Source organism: Schistocerca gregaria, chromosome 1 (assembly GCF_023897955.1).
Source record: "Schistocerca gregaria isolate iqSchGreg1 chromosome 1, iqSchGreg1.2, whole genome shotgun sequence".
NCBI lineage: Eukaryota > Metazoa > Arthropoda > Insecta > Orthoptera > Acrididae > Schistocerca > Schistocerca gregaria.
The window spans coordinates 1174571304-1174595354 of NC_064920.1; the positions used below are offsets into that span (position 1 = coordinate 1174571304).

At 41.3% G+C, this 24051-nt stretch overlaps 2 protein-coding genes across 2 annotated transcripts in view; both read left to right on the top strand.

The window, feature by feature from the left end:
- The first annotated feature begins 7746 nt into the window (after positions 1-7746).
- Positions 7747-24051, top strand: part of LOC126284419 (serine/threonine-protein phosphatase 6 regulatory ankyrin repeat subunit C-like) — a 591030-nt gene continuing 574725 nt past the window's right edge. The window contains exon 1 of the mRNA XM_049983337.1: positions 7747-7755. The gene's annotated coding sequence lies outside the window, so the exon portion shown is untranslated. The remainder of the gene's footprint in view (positions 7756-24051) is intronic.
- Positions 9888-24051, top strand: part of LOC126284427 (serine/threonine-protein phosphatase 6 regulatory ankyrin repeat subunit B-like) — a 254964-nt gene continuing 240800 nt past the window's right edge. The window contains exons 1-2 of the mRNA XM_049983349.1: positions 9888-9946; positions 10944-11177. The gene's annotated coding sequence lies outside the window, so the exon portion shown is untranslated. The remainder of the gene's footprint in view (positions 9947-10943; positions 11178-24051) is intronic.

A 24051-nucleotide genomic window follows, 5' to 3' on the forward strand; every position in this document is an offset into this window, starting at 1 on the left:
ACTTAATACATCTTACACTAGTTTGGGAATTCCTGTTCAGGCAATTGGCACTATCAAATTCCTGCTAATGTATAGTTTGTAATATGGAAAATTTTAATTTATTATTTTATCGTTTTATACCTCTGTTTTACCATAGAAAAGGCTTAAGCCTGTAACTATTAACATACTTTGTTTCTTATACACCAATTGCAATTTACATTTGTTAGCATATACAAGGAGGCTACTGTGTTAATTTATATTGCGACTCATTCCATATCCATGCAATTCTTTTGCATACCGGATCTACGGAACACGAATAAATAAATTAATTAATTACAAGGTTAAGATTACACGATCAATATAATACAGGAACAAATCAGCATATGTATGCATAATAATACAGAACTAATTTTCATAAGAATAGCATAGCACTTAATGATATATAGAGTAAGTCCTGGTTTTTGACATAGATGTTGCGACATCTTTCACGAATTCCAAGGATGCATTTCAGTATTTAGATGGTCGAACATTTCAATAACTTCTGTTGGAAAACTGTCCCTATTGACAACTTGGGATGCCTATGTTTTCCTCAGTGTGTAAATTGTGGATGCCAGTCCCTTTGGTGAATGTTTCATCATTTTGTCTCACGTACATGAGACAGGTGAATCCATAATAACTGAAAATTGGCATCACTCCTAGACCTGTATGAAGATTGGTTTGCAGTGGTCCAGTTTCCTGCTTGATGTTGTGATCCCTATCGCTTTTCTTTCTTTTATTATTGTAGAATTTTCTTGCAGCCTGCGGTAGGTATGTGACTTGTGACAGTTTGTCACACACATGGGCAGTGTGTTGACGCCATGTGAGTTTACTATCCATGATGAACCCCAGAAGCTTCACAGCGTCTGCATATTTCACGTATTATTTTTCAGTGAGGCTGCATAGCAACTATTTTCATTTTGTTTATAAGAAATCATTGCATTCTAGCGTCAATCAAAGTGTCTACTTCTTCTTGAGCCTTTCTGGCGTCAATGCCTTTTGAGTAAAGAGTTATGTCATCTGCGATCTGCAAGTACTGTCCATGTGAGCTTAAATCATTTAAAAATACTGGGAACAGGAGAGGGTCCATTCCCGATCCCTGTAGCTTGCTTACTCCAACTTCGTTCACGTGATAATGCTCATTAGACTGATACAATCTGCCTTCTGGTTTTCAAATAATGTTTGAGGGTTGCCATACTTTGATGTTGACTTTGTCTGCCACCATCTCGTGTGCACATATTAGGATGCCACCTTTGTCTGCCAAAGTGTTGCATGTGACAAAAACAATGAAGTTACTCAGTTCCGAAATAGTTCCTCCCCCCGTCCCCCATTTTACAGTAATAAATACATCATTCTCTGCTTACTAATGTCAGTTGTGAAAGTAGACCTAACATCAGTCGCTGAGTGAAGAAATGCTATGGCTGACACTATAAACTGTGAATGTAAATGTTTCCACAAACCACATTACAGATGGTATTACATCGACATGTTGGCACCTTTCGAACTGAATCGTCATTCAAAGTGTTTTGAGAAATATTACTAGCAGTTAGTCAGTTTTCATAGGTGAATGTTGTGGTTTCGTTGAAGGGTCTCAGCCCCTTGGCACAGTCGTTGACGGTAACTTGATCACTATTACACATCATTAATTTGCTAGGATCTTATCAGTTACTTCTGTGTTCAATAACGTTGCACAATTTATGTAAGTGTGAGCTTCTCATTCAATTTCCTTTCTCATTATCGAAGTCAGATAACGTTACAACATTATTAGGTCATGAATTTGTTAATAACAAGACATGCCGGCACTAAATCTGTGGTTAATGATTCTACTTGCTTCGGTAGTTCATTTTCTAAAAGAGTTGCCACCTTACAGTTGTTACACTAGTGCATCATCTGTTTCTGACAAAAGTTCAGGTTTGCATTCATGATTACGCAAAGATGAGACTCGAGCATTACTTTTGCATTTTAATGCCCATAATCTTAACCTCATCATGCAAGATGAAACTGAAAAAGTTTTATCGGCAAGAGAATTTATTACGGTAATGGAGGATGTAATAAACCTTGTACGGGGCTCATTGAATCTCTTTGCTCAATTCAAAGAGCTGTAGACTGAAACTGAGGAAAAAAATAGATAATTACACTGACGGAAAAAAATCTTAACACAAAAAATAGTTACATTTGTAACTGATTAACATTGCAAGAACACAGGTTAATGTAACTACGAGATAAGCCATTGCAAACGTGAAGCGCTGGTACCGTAAAACGGGGTGACTTTGGACATTTTTTGTGTTTACTTAGCTATTTCTCAGAGCCCATGCAATTTATGAAAAGGATACATATATCAAAAGCTAGGTCTGGGTCAGTAGATTACATTTACGTATCAAATATATTCTTAAATTCGGTCATTTCTTTTTTTTTTTGTGTCCCGAAGTCATCCTGCAGGGATGTGTTTCAAGACCTGTTGTGGATCGAATGGAAAAATTCCAGTTTCTTGAATCTGGCTTTTAAGTTGTCTCGTTTGGTCATTGTAATTCATAACATTGAGCGTCTTCTTCAGTGCTGCAGGAAATTTGTCCTTCGTAATAGGACCCCGATTCTTCAGCTTCCATTCTTCTAAAACTTTGCACCACTCAGCCTTCAGAGGACGGAAGTAAGCCACGTCAAGAGGCTGGCACAGATGTGTTGAATTGGGTGACAGTAATATAAATTAAATGTTATGCTCCCTGCACTTCTGTAAAACATTTATGGAGATATGGCTGGACAAGTTATCTCCTATTACAGCCTTTGGCACTTCTTTGGGCAGCATTTTCACATATGGAAGCATGATTCCTTCGAACCAATTTGAAAATATAATTTCATTAAACCAGGAAGTTTTTGAACATCCATGAAGTGCACCTTTTGGGCCGCCTTGTCTCCAAATATCATACACATGCGATGCACCATAAACGGCATAAGGTGTAAGCAGCTCACCACTAGCTGTGCCACAGAACATGACACTAATACTACTTTTTGAACGTCCATTATATGGTACACACCTTTTGATGCACTTCGTCCAATGACCCTTCTAACTCCAGGATCGTTGGTTTCATCATAATAGATTATTGCTTCAGGAGGAATGCCATTTAAACTTTTTTGAAGTTCAGAAAATTATTCTTGCATCATTGTTTGGTCAATTCTAGCATGCGCTCTTTTGATATTCATACACCATCGCTCAGACAGAATTTGCTTTTTTTTTTTTTTAGGAAAGACACAACCCAGCCCCGTCCTGGAAGGTTGTTATTAAACTTTTTCACTCTTTTTCCCAGCCTATCTAGATATTGTTTGACAATTACTCTAATATCCATGGAAGTCAAGGGAAAATGCCGCTCACTCGCATTTACCAAATTGCTTACTATGCGGTCTTCCTCATGAAAACTAAGAGAAGTTTGGCCACCGGCTTTCTTGGGGGGAGAGTCTTTTGCTAATGATACCCATCTCTGAATAGAGCTCTTGGCGACACCATACTTATCAGCTGCTTGTCTTACAGACAAACTTTTAGCTTGAACATCAACCACAGCTTTTGCAGGATTCCCCGTAACATATCGTTTGTAAGGCCCACCACCAACCTTCCTAATACACTCTCTAGGCATCTGAAACAACATTAAGTATTCTTGTACATATTTACGGTAATATGTTCTTCAAACTATACTGCAAAACCAAACACACTGATAAACAAGTACACACAGTAATATCAAATGTGACGTAACCTAACCTAACCTAACCTAACACCTTAAGCAAACCATAAAACAATAAGCAAATTCTAACAATGACTCCAATGTGTATAAGAAACACCAAAAACTTCATTTTAATGCACTTTTGTGCATACTACTCTCTTTAGTTAAGTCTAATGAAAGGTTTCTGCCAATCAACGACATATCCCAAGTCACCCGAAGTTTGCTGTCATTTTCAAAATCGAACATTTCTGTGCAAAATATGGACCTAAACTTTTATCTTTCTGTGGTTATTATTAGAGATAGAAGTGGGGATCTCATTTAAACACTAACCACATTTCCACTGTTAATCCACAACATCCAGCAGGCCTTCCTATTTCACTCTCATTTTTGGTTAATATTTTGACAATTTTCAAATATTTAAAAGTAGTACTTACATTGATAACAAGTTGTTCCCTTCAACCTGAGGACATCAGCACACCATCACATAAACGATAACAATGAGCAAAACACAGTTCTGGCCACCCACTGCTGCCAACATAATAAAAAACAAAACACTGTCAAAATGTCCCAAGTCGTCCCACTATCCCAAGTCACCCCATATTAAGGTTATTTATTTATTTATTTATCTCTTGTTCCGGCAATCCATGTTGTGACACTGTCACAGGATTGGAACATGTCAATATTATAAGCTTTTGGCCAGAAATTATTGTTATACATAAAACAAAACAAAAACAGTAAACAGTAACTTAGGTCCCACTACAAAAAAAAATACATTTTGTATGTAGATAGAGATTAGAAAACAAAAAACAGTAAACAGTAACTTAGGCCCCTCTACAAAAATACATTTTAGAGAGAGATAAAGATTACAAAATAATAAGTGTTACAGAGAAATAAATATCGCAAAATATATGTTTACAATAAAAATTTTTGGTATTACAAATACAAATTTGGGCATACATTTGCAATTTATAATACGAGAGATGTTAAACACTGTAGTTCAGCAACTCTTCTAATGTATAAAATGATCCTTGCAATAGGAACTGCATTAAGGTTTTTTTAAACGAGAGATCACCATCTACCAAACACTTAATTCTTGAAGGGGGGGCATTAAAAATTTTACAGCCACTGAAATGGACTCCTTTCTCCACCATACTTAGATTTGGCTGTTCATAGTGGATATCATGTTTCCTTCTAGTATTGTGACTATGATATGTACTATTCAGCTTAAAGATGGATTTTTCTTCCCTTATTAACGTGTGTAACTGCCAGAATCTTGTATGCAAGCATGCACATGTGCATGCATTGTGTTTTACAGGTGCCAGATGTCAGTTTGTGGGACGCAGTTCCACGCCTGTTGCACTTGGTTGGTCAATACAGCGATGGTAAATGCTGTCTGTGGATGATGCTGGATGCCATCCAATCAAGTCCCGTATGTGCTGGAGACAGATCTGGTGATGGAACAGGCCAAAGTAACATGTCAGCACTCTGCAGAGCATCTTATGTTCCAACAGCTCTATGTGGGAGAGCGTTATCCTGTTGGAATACACCATGTGGAATATTGTTCATGAATGGCAGCACAATAGGTCGAATCATCAGACTGTCAAACAAATTTGCTGTCAGGGTACGTGGGATAACCACGAGGGTTTTCCTGCTGTCATACAAAATCGCACCCAAGACAATAAATCCAGTTGTAGGTCCAGTGTGACCGATTTGTAACAGTTCATTGTGTCATTGTGGTGCCGACTTCTGCTGAAATTGTTGCTGCAGATGCAGTACGTTGCACCAGAGCCATAAGCTGAACTCGATGATTTTCCCTTTCGATTGTGCCAAGTGGTCGTCCGGAGCCCCGCCTTCTTGCGAACGAGCATTCTCGTGACCGCCGCTGCGAGTAAACATGCACATGGCTACATTCCTGCCAAGTCTTTATGCAACATCGCAGACGAAACATCCACCTTCTCGTCGCCCTATTACAAGATCCAGTTCAAACTCAGTGGTGTGTCGATAATGACGTCTCTGCCGCCTTGTATGCGTTCTTGACTAACATCAACCCACCACGCGCTACCTCAAAGATAACTATGGCTCACGACCGTTACATATTGTATTTGAAGCAAACCAGATTTGCATGAAATGAAATCTTCATAGTGTCGCTGTCGGCGCAAAATCTGAATAGACATCATTTTTCAGATGTAGAAACGTACCTACCAACTTTCGTTTACGTCTCTCAAGTTCTAGGCGTTCGGTATTTTTCCTTCTGTGTATTTACCTTCTGTAACAGTCTAAATTCCAACAGCAGAATTATTACGATTAAAAATTTTATTGAATTGAGGTCGATGTTTTCTGTTTTATAATTAATATATACTTCTATTTTAACGATGGTTAGAAACTCCAAAAAGTCTCGATCAAACCAATTTCAAAATATCTCAAATATTTTCAAAAACTAATATTTTGACGTCATCAACCAATTAATTACGTCACTTAAGAGTGGATCTGACAATGAAATATCTTCAGTCATTAGAAAAATTTGCTCTTGGACTGCCTTCAATTTAAGAAAAATTATTTTGATGGAGCAAGACTGATAACCGATAGAGAGAAGCTTGTATAACTTTTGAAGAAGCAAAATGTGTCGCGAAAAACGTACTGGAAGTTGTGGAGTTTTAAAAAGTAAATGATCGGCAATAGTACTAGTCTGAGAGATGGTGCGCTTTATTTGCTTGCTTGTTACGATCCCTGGATCATCCTGTTCTAATGAACAGCGTTCATCTTTTTTACGTCGATTCAAAATTTATGTAAGTTCAACGATGTTGAAGGATTGACTCAATTTACCAAAATTTTCCATGTTTACTGTGACATTATCAAAAAAAAATAGATTTAGATGTTGAATAAAATATGTGTATTTCGTGCCACACAAAAGTGCAGCACAGGTTTGACATTGTGCAAACGATTTTTTTTTGTACTAAAAGACGTTAAATTAGGTAGATAAAATTTTAAGAATAATTTTTATTTTTGTAGCTTGTACCCCATAAAAGACTTCTTTTGATGAGTTTTTCTTCTATTTACAATTCCTTGGGTGGAGAAAGACTTGTTTCGACAACTACCCACACAGACAAAGTATGAAGCTCTGGCAGTGGTTGTTTCCATAGAGTCCATAATGAATCATTCACTCTGGTGCGGTTGTTGTGGAACTTAATGCCGGCACGGTAGCTCAGCGTCTTCGGTCAGAGGGTTAAATGCCCCCTGTAAATAATAATAAAAAAAACTTAGTTAATCGATCAAAAAACGGGTGTCTCGCGACGTTCCGTTCGCCCAGAGCAAAAGCGAACAAAATTAGATTTAAAAAAAAAAGTCAGCGTGACGGAATGCCTTCCTAAAGGGCCCGGGTTCGATTCCCGGTCGGGGATTTTCTTCGCTCAGGCACTGGGTGTTGTGCTGTCTTCATCATCATTTCATCCCCATCCGGCGCGCAGGTCGCCCAATGTGGCGTCGAATGTAATAAGACATGCACCAAGGCGGCCTGACCTGCCCGTAAGGGGCCTCCCGGGCAATGACGCCAAACCCTCATTTCATTTTTTTACTGGTCAGTTAGCTGTCCAGGCACGACTCACACGCGACTTCATAGCGTCCATTCTACCATTAAATCTCTCCCGTGTATAGTACACCTGGCAGGAAAAAATCTCTGCTTCATAATTCTTTCGGTGAGTGTACTGTCTAGGTTCGAGTTTCAAACTGTTCCAAGGTTTCAAAACACCGCACACTGTACTGTAGAAGGAAAATTAATATATATTCGTTTTAAAAATGATTTTCATCCTCTTCACAAACTACATGACATATTCGAGATTAAGTTCATATTGACAGTCTTGCATCGTTTCGCGCAACGCTTAAGAAATCTCGATTATACGGTAGCGTGCTAAAGTCAATTGCACAACATTCCCTAAGCAGTACTTACGACGCGAACCCACACTGCGCATGCCCAGTCCCATCGTGCCTAGCGCGCTGTGACAGCCGACTGCCGAAAGGACAGCAGCGGTATCTGGTGAGTTCGTAAAGCGTTAACAACTGTCAGTTCGTGATTTTTATTGTCTCGCACACTGCTGGTGGTTTAGGCGGAAAACCTAATTGTTTACTATGACACTCAGCGTGATAATTTCTGATTTCCAGCAAGCGCTGGCCTCACATAACCCTTTGTATCACAGGTCAATGAATGATTTTGCGCAAGGTAATAGATAACAGGACAGGTATTTCGCTGCTCGCCGGTGACATTCTAAGACTTGTTTTTTTTGCGTGTTTGCTAATATAAGCCGTTTTTCGTATTCTGGTTCAAAGTCGAGGACTTGTTTATGCTTCTCACAACAAAAAGAATTCTGCTATGCTTTGCGCTTAAATGTGGAGCGTAATCGGCCTTGGCGACCAGTTGTAGTTATGATAGAACATACTTATTTACCACGTTCATATTGTTAACTGACATTTCTTGTACATTAATACGTCATTCCTAGTTTGTGTCAGCACATAAAAACGTATATCACAGAATGTATCCTAAGACAAAAGTATCCAATAGTAAAATGAAATCCAGTAGCTCTACTGTTTACTATTTTCAAGGCCGTTTAGCATCATTTCCAATTTCCAAGAGCTCACATTTCATCAGGCAGTCCCGTAATACTAGTGTTATTCCTCTGTCTTCGATGTCTGGGCTAAATCGGATAATTTGTCACGCTATTGCATGATAAACACAAAAAATATTTACACCATATTTCCAGAAAATGAAGAGGACTTAATTATAGAAACATAATGCTTGTAAAGATGGCAGTGGCATATGTCGCTAAAAGAAACAAGTATATTAAATGTCCCTTAGGCAGTGTTTACATGAGACTGTAGGTAAAACTACGCTGCTCACCTCTTTTTGTGAATAGTTTGATCACAAAACGTGCATTTTGTTGCTGTAGGCATATGCTCCTCCTTTTATGTCCTTATGTCACATTGAAAAAATTGTTTCGGTGTCTTGGAAGATAAGAGAATTTGAGTAATTGTCATTTCTCAGGCCTCTGCGGAGAAGATCCCTGGGCGAATTAGTGGCGAGTAAAACAACCTTCGTCAAATGTCTTGCGCCTAATTGAGCAATTGACGCACAAACTGGACTTCATCAGGCAGCATCGGCGTTGGCAAATATTTATCATAGTGAGGGCAGCATTCTAAACTTCTTACATGAAGTTTTGATAATCTGTCGTACCTCAGAGCTAAATTTGACAAAGAAAGGAATATTAGGATTTAACGTCCCGTCGAGAACGAGGTTATTGGAAAGGAAGTACAAGCACTGATTACGTCAAGGACGGGGAAGGAAATCGGCCGTACTCTCTGTAAGGAACAATCCCAGCATTTGCACGGAGCTGTTTAGGTAAATCACGGAAAACCTACGACTGGATAGCTGGACGCTGATTTGAACTGTCGTCGTTCTGGATAAGAGCCTACTGTGCTAACCACTGCGCCACCTTGCTCTGTCTAAATTTGATATCAGACACGCAAAACATGTTATTGCAAATGACTAATAGTTCCGTATTTTGAAGGTACGTTGCTGTGATACCTAAAAGTTAAGCATACTTCATTAGCGTACCTAAACTGCAGCGTTTTTGTACTGTAAATATGAATGTAGATGGTACATAAGCGACTTAACGATCTGAAATTACATCGCCTTATGCTTAAATCGAGCGATCCAACGAATTAGGAGTTTATGCTAGAAAATGTTCACAAAGGTATTTTTGTCCATATTCGAATAATACTAGATCTACGTCAAAAATTAAAAAATCTGAAATACAAAAGATTTTAGCAATACCTTACATAGTGAAAAATTCTGTGAGTTATTAACAAAAATAACCGGCAAAAATACGACTGATTAATACTTCTTAAAAGGGAGAAACAGAAAACAAACTTCAAAGACGCTTATTACAGTTTGATGCCAATTTGCTTGATTACAGAACTTCGCATCTAATAATGCTAATGGATTTATTGCATTATTTTCATGCCTTCTATGTTTAAAACTGACATAATTAAAACTTAATAAAATATGTATCGAAAGCTGCATTTTCTGGATTGTTTGGGTAGTCAAACGCGGGCCAACATTTGACGAGATGAATGACGGGAACAACCTCAAACTGGTGTGTACAATCTATTCTTAACAACATAGGACTGAAACAAAGATGGCTCTTATCTCCCAGTTTTGACATACTAAAAAGGTAAGTACTGTGGCAAGACCGATAGTGCTATAGCCATGCGGCTAGCTGGGGGACGAAATGCGGAGAACCAAGTATCAGGATAGCTGCTGTGACTCTAAAAAATCGTTTTATGCAAACGAAACAAACTTTCATCCTTCTGAGTACTTCGTTAATAATTAAAAATTTACTTTGCGCTCAAAAAATGAGAAACCACTATTTTGGGACTTGTGTGTTTTCTGCCCTATGCAGTCTTTCTCTTTTGTATTGATATTCGATTCTAAGGAGACTATCCCATAAAAAAGTTGGTTCTTTCACCTCTTATAATCATATATCGTAGCCTGATAATGAACTCTCTCTTTTCGTAATTGCTCATGGTTTTCATATACTCCGAAAAAAAGTAAATGTTTACTGTGAAAAGTGTAATCGTTGGCCAATTTGCATTTGGTTCATTTTAGGTAAACATTCCTAATGTGAACTGTAGCTAACATACCGAAATCGTTTTTAACAGTGGAAGGGGAGGCATCCCTCCTTGCTGCCCCGAGTAAATAAATGATATGTTTTGGCATTTGTGGCTCGGATTTCTCTTTTGCATGTTGTTAACAGTTGCAGTCACACTTTACGTTAAACATAGCATTAAGAGGTTTTTCATTTTGAAAATAGAGATAGACATTGCAGATACAGGGGCAGAGTTAGCTGTGTACTGTATGCACCTTTTTCCCTTATCATTAAGAGGTTTTTCATTTTGAAAATAGAGATAGACATTGCAGATACAGAGGCAGAGTTAGCTGTGTACTGTATGCACCTTTTTCCCTTATCATTCAATAACTATTAGTGTTAAAGAAGTTAAAAAAGGTAAAACCGACCTGATAATTTACGTTCCGATTAAATGACAATAGAAATAAAAATAAAATGTTCATTCAAGTACAACGAGAAATATTCTACAATTATGTTTCGTCTAGTAGCTGCGAGCAGTCCATGCAAGTAGACTGAATTTGCTTCTTTCCTTCTTTTTTTTTAGACGGTAGTTGAGATGGATCGTCGATACTATGCAGTTTGGAGTCCATAGGGCTGAAAGTTGTGCAAAAAAAGAAAAATACCCCGAATGTACCGGGTACATCCAGTAGCCAGAAGTGTGTTAACGCAAGAAGCTTTCTACGTTTACAAGAATGTGAATATAAATTTTTAAACCACTTCAGAATATGGTTCTAAAGCTTTGATGGATTACTCGCTCCCTTAGAAATGCATTACAGAGGTAAGATACGAATATGAGATTAACTATGCCTATAAATCTGAGCTCTTACACTATGGGATCAAAAGTATCTGGACACCCCCAAAAACGTACGTTTTTCATATTAGGTGCATTGTGCTGCCACCTACTGTCTGGTACTCTATATCAGCGACCTCTATAGTCATTAGACATCGCGAGAGAGCAGAGTGGGGCGCTCCGAGGTACTCGCGGACTTCGAACATGGTCAGGTGATTGGGTGTCACTTGTGTCATACGTGTGTACATGAGATTTCCACACTCTTAAATATCCCTAGGTCCATTGTTTCCGATGTGATAGTGAAGTGGGAACGTCGAGGGACACGTACAGCACGAAAGCGTACAGGCCGGCCTTGTCTGTTGACTGACGGAGACCGCCGACAGTTGAAGAGGGTCGTAATGTGTAATAGGCAGACATCTATCCAGACCATCACACAGGAATTCCAAACTGCATCAGTATCCACTGCTAGTACTATGGCAGTTACACAGGAGGTGAGAAAATTTGGATTTCATGGTAGAGCGGCTGCTCAGAAGCCTACATCACGCCGGTAAATGTCAAACGACGCCTCGCTGGCTGTAGGGAGCGTAAACAATGGACGATAGAACAGTGGAAAAACGTTGTGTGGAGTGACCAATCATGGTGCACAATGTGGCGATCCGATGGCAGGGTGTGGGTATGGCGAATGCCCGGTGAACGTCATCTGCCAGCGTTTCTAGTGCCAACGGTAAAATTCGGATGTCATGGTGTGATCGTGTTTTAAATAGGGGGAGGGGGGTTGCACTCTTGTTGTTTTATGTGGCACTATCACAGAAAAGGGCTACATTGATGTTTTAAGCACCTTCTTGCTTCCCACTGTTGAAGAGCAATTCAGGGATGGCGATTGCATCTTTCAACACGATCTAGCACCTGTTCGTAATGCACGGCCCGTGGCGGAGTGGTTGCACGACAATAGCATCCCTGTAATGAATGGACTGGCCTGCAAAGAGTCCTGACTTGAATCCTAAACAACACCTTTGGGATGTTTTGGAATGCCGACTTCGTGCCAGGCCTCACCGACCGACATCAGTACCTCTCCTCAGTGCAGTACTCCGTGAAGAAATGTCTGCCATTCCCCAAGAAACCTTCCAGCACCCGACTGAACGTATGCCTGCGAGAGTAGAAGCTGTCATCAAGGGTAAGGGTGGGCCAACACCTGATTGAATTCCAGCATTGCCGAAGGAGGGCGCCACGAACTTGTAAGTCATTTTCAGTCAGGTGCCCGGATACTTTTGACCACGCAGTGCATGAAAGACAGAATATTAGCTGTCATACGTATTTCCATTTACAACTACTGTTTTGGTGATTTGAATGTTCTGAGCAGGTTGTTATATTCGGTTGCTGTACCAGTAAATTCGTCTCAAACAGAAAACAAACTGATCTGATGCTGTTGACTTTCTCACTCCCACACAATGCGGAAACTAGTGTTATAGCAGTGCTTCCTGAATGCGGTTTAATGTTCTGTTTTCAGTCATGTATCTCTCTTTACAATAAAGTAAATGTCGAAGGCGATCATGTGGCTTAATTCACGTGATGCCAAAGAATCGATACGATTATTGGCGAAAACGAGCGTGGAAATAATATCCTTTGCGTCACCTTGCAAGAAACAGCCACCCATTTTTTATTCTAATCGGTCATTCATTGCTGTCGTGCGTTTTTACAATGAAATAATTAAAAAATTACATATTTATCTGTATACGAATAATAAGTATACTATACATGTATCCCGATATCCAATCATCGATCGATCACGCCGGGAATACTTAAAGAACCACATCACTGCCAATTTTAGTAAACATTTGATCTTGCATTCTCCTTAGTTGCACGTTATTTTTTAAAACTATTTATTGAATTTCATAATAATTGCGATTTAATTAGTCTTCTTGCTAAATTATGTCAGAAGATTCAAGATGGAATAAGGGGCAACGAACGTGCACATCAACTGGCAAAAATGGTGCAGACTTTACTTTCCTTCTGCACGTCCCTACAATAGAGCTTCGGCCAGCCAAGCAAAAACGGAATGGACAAAGTTAGTAGATATAGACCGTAACATCATAGGAACATGGTACTGAGCGATTAAACAACGGACACCATGCCACGATTTGTTTCTGAACTAGACGCTCACGAGAGGATAAATTTTTACTCTTAACAGATTGAGAGCAGGTCATATGAATACTAATAAAACGAGACATTTGTTAAAATTAAATCATTGTCCAAGCTGTGATTTTTGCCTCATTGAGAGGACATTGTACATGTGTTAACAGAGTGTGACAAATACCATCATCCAAGAACAATTATGTAGTACAATATTTCAGAAACAGAGAACTGTTTTTCTCCTTAGTTCCATGTGTAGGTCAGCTGCCAAATGTATCTGCTATTTCATTCGACTTTGTGAAAGGTAACTTTGAATTTTGAGGATATCTTTAATATTTTGTTATGTATGTATGTAATTGGATTTTATCTTAAACATTCGTGGCTTTTATTGTAAAGGTGTAGTTAGACTAACGTACTTTGTTGAATCCTTACGATAATATTTTATTAGGCAACGAAATCACGCAAAACTCCTATCTGTACCATTACGTGAAATAACTGTATTTGGTGAAATGGGCTCTACCTGAAACAAAATAAAAAATAACCAAGACCTAACCTTTCAACCATAAGATAAAACTAGAAGTTTCTCAAAGGTTGACGAATCAATGAATAAAAATCCGTCACGTGTGCCGCATCGCCCGTGTGAACTGCCGAATTGATTTTCGTGTCTCGTAGCACTGTGGTTGCCGCCGCCCGGTTTCCGTCTCTCTATGGGCGATGCGGCTGGCAAGCGGCGAAATTACGCAACAGCAGAGGTTCTGCCTCGTGTAGATTGCTGCATCTACCCCGTGTGTCATAGCGGTGCGTCCATTTACAGCGCAGCTGACTCTTGCGCGTATTCCGCTCTTGTGGCCCCAAGCCTAGAACCATGGCATTTGGATTGCTGATTTCGTAATTCTGTGACTGCGTGTTGCGCTGTGATGCACCCTATGGAATGAGGTCAGAATTCCTTATGTGTAGTTATTTTCGACCTTGAAATTACACAGCTTTCCCCTCTCTTCCACCATGGTAAACTTTTTCTTTCCTTTTCGACTCATGCATTTGGATACGTAGGTGAAGTACTCACATCGATAAAAGTACAAATAAAATCCATGTTACACTTTATTTTACGATGAAGAAGACACTTCTTGCTTATTTCTCTGAATCGGTAGTTACCTCCTTTCTTTAGGTACTAAGCACAGAGGAAAATAAAAAAGAATCAGTAGTACAGCATCTGACTTCAGTTTCCTTTCGATGCCACTGGCTTCAATGGGAAAATATTCAGGCAAAATGTACTTGCTGCATACTTATTGTGTTCGTTTACCTTAAAATTCTTCCTTGTTAAGTCAAGGGTCCAAACAATCCTTCGTTCTATATTAGCGAGTAAATTATTCCCTGTATTGACAATACATATAAAAGTATGAAATTCATAACATGCAATTAATGTATCATCCACTGCCACGGATATTTTAATAGATGAAAATTTAGATAGAAACAACTGTTTTCACGGAAAAGCCTTAGCTTCGTTGACTTGATTTACAAAAAGTGTTACAAAATTTCTATATTGTTAGAACAATCTTACCTGTTGGATGAAATACTTTTTTCGTATATTTCTCGGCACACATAATCGCTACACAAGACTTCAGCAACGTATCATAATTTCTTTTCTGAAAATGCTACAACAAAGCAAAAATGACGTTCATTCTAGTAAGTGTCTCCAGCAGCTGACGGAGATAGTGATTTCAATACAGTGTGGTCATGTGTAGTCTATAACATCATCAGTGATATGAGGGCAACATGATATAATTTTTTTTAATTACCTCAGTTATTTCAATAGAACATCCAATCATTTGAATAGGTGCCATGCAAGATCACTGACACAATCAAGAGCAAAGGCACTATGAGATGTACTATTCGCATACGAATAGCAAATTCGTAGCAGAAACGCTAGCTATTAACATTTTCCTATATTTCTGTTTTGGTACACATGATACAAACTTGGATGCAAGCTCCGATGAAAGAGCATTTGAGGGTATCGTATTTGACAGGCCGAAGCTTTTCCAGTTGTCACAAATTGACAAATTGCATATTCACAATGGCAAACCTCTTCCAGGACCCGAAAATTAACATTAAATCTCGAACAGCTGAGAAGTATCCACTCAATAGGTAGGAGACGAGATACTAGCAGAAGTAAAGCTGTGAGTACCGGCTGTGAGTCGTGCTTCGGTAGCTCAGATGGCTCGCCGGCACGGTAGCTCAGCGTGTTCGGTCAGAGGCGCAATTTAAAAAAAAAAAAAAAAAAAAAAAAAAAAAAAAAAAAAAAAAAAAAAAAACTGAGTGAATGGATCAATAATGAACTTCAACGGGCGTCAGGTGACGTCCGCCACGAACAATTCAAACGAACAAAATGATAAAAAAAAAAAGATGGTAGAGCACTTGCCCGCGAAAGGCAAAGGTCCCGAGTTCGAGTCTCGGTCGGGCACACAGTTTTAATCTGCCAGGAAGTTTCTTATCCACTCAATGTTCCTAAGGTAGATCACTTTGCTACCTAAATGGTAAGCATATTTCATTGGCATATGCAAAGATCATCTTTTACATTATTAATATGCATGTGAATCAACCTTTTTTATTCAGTGAAATGTAACTGTATTGCCACTGAATTTATATAAGGGGTGGGAAGGTACAGCCGCCCTGGATAATATTTCATGCACTTTAAGAATGGCAATCCAACTTAACGTCATTCGCTCTTGGGGTAGATGATGAAACAGGATTCTTATCTTAAGGGGAATGAAATATTTCCTGGGCTAGTTACGTTTTGAACACCGCGTAAAACAGTTCAAGCAATTCTATACTGCAAAGAGTCAATCACACCGGTACAAATAATGCGTGGTGATAAATCAATAAACGAAACAGAATGTCCGAAATTCTTAAGTACACTCCTAGAAATGGAAAAAAGAACACATTGACACCGGTGTGTCAGACCCACCATACTTGCTACGGACACTGCGAGAGGGCTGTACAAACAATGATCACACGCACGGCACAGCGGACACACCAGGAACCGCTGTGTTGGCCGTCGAATGGCGCTAGCTGCGCAGCATTTGTGCACCCCCGCCGTCAGTGTCAGCCAGTTTGCCGTGGCATACGGAGCTCCATCGCAGTCTTTAACACTGGTAGCATGCCGCGACAGCGTGGACGTGAACCGTATGTGCAGTTGAAGGGCTTTGAGCGAGGGCGTATAGTGGGCATGCGGGAGGCCGGGTGGACGTACCGCCGAATTGCTCAACACGTGGGGCGTGAGGTCTCCACAGTACATCGATGTTGTCGCCAGTGGTCGGCGGAAGGTGCACGTGCCCGTCGACCTGGGACCGGACCGCAACGACGCACGGATGCACGCCAAGACCGTAGGATCCTACGCAGTGCCGTGGGGGACCACACCGCCAGTTCCCAGCAAATTAGGGACACTGTTGCTCCTGGGGTATTGGCGAGGGCCATTAGCAACCGTCTCCATGAAGCTGGGCTACGGTCCCGCACACCGTTAGGCCGTCTTCCGCTCACGCCCCAACATCGTGCAGCCCGCCTCCAGTGGTGTCGCGACAGGCGTGAATGGAGGGACGAATGGAGACGTGTCGTCTTCAGCGATGAGAGTCGCTTCTGCCTTGGTGCCAATGATGGTCGTATGCGTATTTGGCGCCGTGCAGGTGAGCGCCACAATCAGGACTGCATACGACCGAGGCACACAGGGCCAACACCCGGCATCATGGTGTGGGGAGCGATCTCCTATACTGGCCGTACACCTCTGGTGATCGTCGAGGGGACACTGAATAGTGCGCGGTACATCCAAACCGTCATCGAACCCATCGTTCTACCATTCCTAGACCGGCAAGGGAACTTGCTGTTCCAACAGGACAATGCACGTCCGCATGTATCCCGTGCCACCCAACGTGCTCTAGAAGGTGTAAGTCAACTACCCTGGCCGGCAAGATCTCCGGATCTGTCCCCCATTGAGCATGTTTGGGACTGGATGAAGCGTCGTCTCACGCGGTCTGCACGTCCAGCACGAACGCTGGTCCAACTGAGGCGCCAGGTGGAAATGGCATGGCAAGCCGTTCCACAGGACTACATCCAGCATCTCTACGATCGTCTCCATGGGAGAATAGCAGCCTGCATTGCTGCGAAAGGTGGATATACACTGTACTAGTGCCGACATTGTGCATGCTCTGTTGCCTGTGTCTATGTGCCTGTGGTTCTGTCAGTGTGATCATGTGATGTATCTGACCCCAGGAATGTGTCAATAAAGTTTCCCCTTCCTGGGACAATGAATTCACGGTGTTCTTATTTCAATTTCCAGGAGTGTATTTATGTTGAAAAAAACATGAACTAGAAGTTACATGCTACAGAGCTCCTTAAACGACAAACCTTTGCAATTTTTGCGTTACAGGTAATATCAGATTTTTTAGATGGAAATGTCAGAAGGTTGCACTTTTCATATTTTCGTTCAATAATGCCTTATGGCATCATATTCTTTGCTAATTTGTTATCGGGGAGAAACGTGATTATAGCGCAAATGCCTGTAGTGATGGTAATACGTCGTGTCCACTGTAGGCATGCTAACAACAGTCTCACAGTACATTTACTCGCGTATGGAGATTGTTAACAATCAATCTTAGTTTGAAAACAACAGTAACATTCATGAATATAATATTAGGAGAAATGGTTTACATAATCCACCCCTCAGCCTTAGTGTGGCACCTAAGGAGTCAGGTATTCAGCAATAAAAACCTTAGATCTCACATCCAATGATTTAACCTCAAGGCGCTCGCTCAATTTGGAGCAACGTTGGCACACGCTCGGCGGTGTTGACACCGCCACGAATTTGCTTTCGTTTTCGATTGCCCATACATTATTACATCGGGCTATGGAGTCGCATCAGTCGGTGTCAAGGTCGCACGCCATAAAGTGAGCCCACTGATAACCATGGATTACCTGAGAATCAAGCGCGTAAAGACATGTTCAAGATTGGGTGTAAATGCCACCCACGCAAGCGCCCGAAATTTAAAGAATTTAATGGAAAATTAAATTAACTGTACTCACAAACTGAAATCATTCAATTCAATTCAATTTATTTTATTTTGATGTTAAAAAGGTACATTATATGGATGTAGTCAAATCATGGACATCCACAGAAATTTATCCAAGAGAGGGCATGAATCTAGGAATCCCCCTTTGGTATAGCTGATTCACTGAGTTTTATAAAGTTTGCTGCCCAAAGAACTAAAAAATTTATTTACGAAACTTATTTTATGTTGCAATTCATAAATAGTTTATTAGTTTTAAGGTAGAGAGTTTGGAAGGTAGGAGACGAGGTACTGGCAGATGTAAAGCTGTGAGTACCGGACGTGAGTCGTGCTTCGGTAGCTCAGTTGGTAGAGCACTTGCCCGCGAAAGGTAAAGGTCCTGAGTTCGAGTCTCGGTCGGGCACACAGTTTTAATCTGCCAGGAAGTTTCAGTTTTAAGGTAGATTACTTTCTGATGTAAGTGGTAAGTATGTTTCAATTGTTGTTGTTGTTGTTGTGGTCTTCAGTCCTGAGACTGGTTTGATGCAGCTCTCCATGCTACTCTATCCTGTGCAAGCTTCTTCATCTCCCAGTACCTACTGCAACCTACATCCTTCTGAATCTGCTTAGTGTACTCTTCTCTCGGTCTCCCTCTACGATTTTTACCCTCCACACTGCCCTCCAATGCTAAATTTGTGATCCCTTGATGCCTCAAAACATGTCCTACATGTTTCAATAGCGTGTGTAAATACATACTTTTATATTGTTAGTGTGAATATGGATGCCACCTTTCCGTTCAACAATCTTAAAGCTACATTCTCGTATGATTAAATCCAGAGCATAAGAATGGTTTTGAAGTAGTTAGAAATAATCTCCACACTACCTGAGGCCTATCCAGTAAACCCCGAACATAACACTACATCGACAATTTCAGCAGGAATAACATTTGAATGTTTAACCTGCACACATGCCGACCATGGAATGCTCGTCGGATAAGCGATTGTGGAATATTCTCAGAAAATTCGTTCACATTCCAATAAAATTAGGTAGACACTGAGAATTAAAAAATCTGTAATATAAAAGAATCAGAATGATTGATAAAATCCTGTTAATATCAATTTTAAAAAATAAAAATGACCTACAAAAGTACCATAATAATGCTCCTCGAAGTGGAGAAGCAGCGAATAAAATAAAAAGAGACCAAAAATTCTATGATGACATTACTGGCGTACAGAACTTCAACCGGCCGCTGGGGTCCAGCGGTCTAGGCGCTTCAGTCCGGAACCGCGATGCTGTTACTGTCGCAAGTTCCAATTCTTCCTCGGGCATGGATGTATGTGATGTCCTTAGGTTAATTAGGTTAAAGTACACTACTGGCCATTAAAATTGCTACACCAAGAAGAAATTCAAATGATTAACCGATATTCATTGGACAAATATATTATACTAGAACTGACATGTGATTACATTTTCACGCAATTTGGGTGCATAGATCCTGAGACCTCCCCTCATGAACCATAGACCTTGCCGTTGGGTCCGCAGCTCGTGGTCGTGTGGTAGCGTTCTCGCTTCCCACGCCCGGGTTCCCGGGTTCGATTCCCGGCGGCGTCAGAGATTTTCTCTGCCTCGTGATGACTGCGTTTTGTGTGCTGTCCTTAGGCTTGTTCGGTTTAAGTAGTTCTAAGTTCTAGGGGACTGATGACCATAGCCGTTAAGTCCCATAGTACTCAGAGCCATTTGAACCATTTTGAACCTTCCTGTTGGTGGGGAGGCTTGCGTCCCTCAACGACACAGATAGCCCTACCGTAGGTGCAACCACAACGGAGGGGTATCTGTTGAGAGGCCAGACAAACGTGTGGTTCCTGAAGAGGGGCAGCAGCCTTTTCAGTAGTCGCAGGAGCAACAGTCTGGATAATTGACTGATCTGCCCTTGCAACACTAACCAAAATGGCCTTGCTGTGCTGGTACTGCGAACGGTTGAAAGCAAGGGGAAACTACAGCCGTAATTTTTCACAAGGGCATGCAGCTTTACTGTATGGTTAAATAATGATGGCGTCCTTTTGGGTAAAATATTCCGGATGTAAAATAGTCCCCCATTCGGATCTCCGGGCGGGGACTACTCAACAGGACGTTGTTATCAAGAGAAAGAAAACTGGCATTCTACGGATCGGAGCGTGGAATGTCAGATCCCTTAATCGGGCAGGTAGGTTAGAAAATTTAAGAAGGGAAATGGATAGGTTAAAGTTAAATATAGTGGGAATTAGTAAAGTCCGGTGGCAGGAGGAACAAGACTGTTGGTCAGGTTAATACAGGGTTATAAATACAAAATCAAATAGGGGTAATGCAGGAGTAGGTTTAATAATGAATAAAAAAATAGGAGTGCAGGTAAGCTACTACAAACAGCATAGCGAACGTATTATAGTGGCCAAGATAGACAGGAAGCGATCTATTGACACGTAATCAGCATGGCTCCAGAAAACATCGCTCTTGTGCAACGCAGCTAGCTCTTTATTCGCACGAAGTAATGGCCGCTATCGACAGGGGATCTCAAGTTGATTCCGTATTTCTAGATTTCTGGAAAGCTTTTGACACCGTTCCTCACAAGCGACTTCTAATCAAGCTGCGGAGCTATGGGGTATCGTCTCAGTTGTGCGACTGGATTCGTGATTTCCTGTCAGGAAGGTCGCAGTTCGTAGTAATAGACGGCAAATCATCGAGTAAAACTGAAGTGATATCAGGTGTTCCCCAGGGAAGCGTCCTGGGACCTGTACTGTTCCTGATCTATATAAATGACCTGGGTGACAATCTGAGCAGTTCTCTTAGACTGTTCGCAGATGATGCTGTAATTTACCGTCTAGTAAGGTCATCCGAAGACCAGTATCAGCTGCAAAGCGATTTAGAAAAGATTGCTGTATGGTGTGTCAGGTGGCAGTTGACGCTAAATAACGAAAAGTGTGAGATGATCCACATGAGTTCCAAAAGAAATCCGTTGTAATTCGATTACTCGATAAATAGTACAATTCTCAAGGCTGTCAATTCAACTAAGTACCTGGGTGTTAAAATTACGAACAACTTCAGTTGGAAGGACCACATAGATAATATTGTCGGGAAGGCGAGCCAAAGGTTGCGTTTCATTGGCAGGACACTTAGCAGATGCAACAAGTCCACTAAAGAGACAGCTTACACTACACTCGTTCGTCCTCTGTTAGAATATTGGTGCGCGGTGTGGGATCCTTACCAGGTGGGATTGACGGAGGACATCGAAAGGGTGCAAAAAAGGGCAGCTCGTTTTGTATTATCGCGTTATAGGGGAGAGAGTGTGGCAGATATGATACACGAGTTGGGATGGAAGTCATTACAGCATAGACGTTTTTCGTCGCGGCGAGACCTTTTTACGAAATTTCAGTCACCAACTTTCTCTTCCGAATGCGAAAATATTTTGTTGAGCCCAACCTACATAGGTAGGAATGATCATCAAAATAAAATAAGAGAAATCAGAGCTCGAACAGAAAGGTTTAGGTGTTCGTTTTTCCCGCTCGCTGTTCGGGAGTGGAATAGTAGAGAGATAGTATGATTGTGGTTCGATGAACCCTCTGCCAAGCACTTAAATGTGAATTGCAGAGTAGTCATGTAGATGTAGATGTAGATGAAGCCCATACCTACTACAGTACTGCAAGTGTATATGCCAACTAGCTCTGCAGATGACGAAGAAATTGAAGAAATATTTGATGAGATAAAAGAAATTATTCAGGTAGCGAAGGGACACGAAAATGTAATAGTCATGGCTGACTGGAATTCGACAGTAGGAAAAGGGAAAGAAGGAAACATAGTAGGTGAATATGGATTGGGGTTAAGAAATGAAAGAGGAAGTCGTCTGGTAGAATTTTGTACAGAGCATAACTTAAACTGAAGAAATTGTAAAAAGGTGGGAATTTAAGGACATGGGACCTGGATAAACTGACTAAACCAGAGGTTGTACAGAGTTTCCGGGACAGCATGTGGAACAATTGACAGGAATGGGGGAAAGAAATACAGTAGAAGACGATTGGGTAGCTCTGATGGATGAAGTAGTGAAGGCAGCAGAGGATCAAGTAGGTAAAAAGACGAGGGCTAGTTGAAATCCTTGGGTAACCAAAGAAATATTGAATTTAATTGATGAAAGGAGAAAATATAAAAATGCACTGAATGAAGCAGGCAAAAAGAAATACAAACGTCTCAAAAATGAGATCGACAGGAAGTGCAAAATGGCTAAGCAGGCATGGCTAGAGGACAAATGTAAGGATGTAGAGGCTTATCTCACTAGGGGTAAGATAGGTACAGCCTACAGGAAAATTAAAGAGACATTTGGAGACAAGAGAGCCACTTGTATGAATATCAAGAGCTCAGATGGAAACCCAGTTCTAAGCAAAGAGCGGAAAGCAGGAAGGTGGAAGGAGTATATAGAGGGTCTATACAAGGGCGATGTACTTGAGAACAATATTATGGAAATGGAAGAGAATGTAGATGAAGATGAAATGGGAGATATGATACTGCGTGAAGAGTTTGACAGAGCACTGAAAGACCCCGAGACTAGACAACATTCCATTAGAACTACTGACGCCCTTGGGAGAGTCAGTCCTGACAAAACTCTATCATCTGGTGATCAAGATGTACTAGACAGGCGAAACACCCTCAGACTTCAAGAAGAATATAATAATTCCAATCCCAAAGAAAGATGTGAAAATTGCCGAACTATCAGTTTAATAAGCAATGGCTGCAAAATACTAACACAAATTCTTTACAGACGAATGGAAAAACTGGTAGACGCGATCTCAGAGAAGATCAGTTTGGATTCCTTAGAAATGTTGGAACACGTGAGGCAATACTGACCTTACGACTTTTCTTAGAAGAAAGTCGAGGGGCATGAAAGGGAAGCAGTGGTTGGGAAAGGAGTGAGACAGGGTTGTAGCCTCTCCCCGATGTTATTCAATATGTACACTCCTGGAAATGGAAAAAAGAACACATTGACACCGGTGTGTCAGACCCACCATACTTGCTCCAGACACTGCGAGAGGGCTGTACAAGCAATGATCACACGCACGGCACAGCGGACACACCAGGAACCGTGGTGTTGGCCGTCGAATGGCGCTAGCTGCGCAGCATTTGTGCACCGCCGCCGTCAGTGTCAGCCAGTTTGCTGTGGCATACGGAGCTCCATCGCAGTCTTTAACACTGGTAGCATGCCGCGACAGCGTGGACGTGAACCATATGTGCAGTTGAAGGACTTTGAGCGAGGGCGTATAGTGGGCATGCGGGAGGCCGGGTGGACGTACTGCCGAATTGCTCAACACGTGGGGCGTGAGGTCTCCACAGTACATCGATGTTGTCGCCAGTGGTCGGCGGAAGGTGCACGTACCCGTCGACCTGGGACTGGACCGCAGTGACGCACGGATGCACGCCAAGACAGTAGGATCCTACGCAGTGCCGTCGGGGACCGCACCGCCACTTCCCAGCAAATTAGGGACACTGTTGCTCCTGGGGTATCGGCGAGGACCGTTCGCAACCGTCTCCATCAAGCTGGGCTACGGTCCCGCACACCGTTAGGCCGTCTTCCGCTCACGCCCCAACATCGTGCAGCCCGCCTCCAGTGGTGTCGCGACAGGTGTGAATGGAGGGACGAATGGAGACGTGTCGTCTTCAGCGATGAGAGTCGCTTCTGC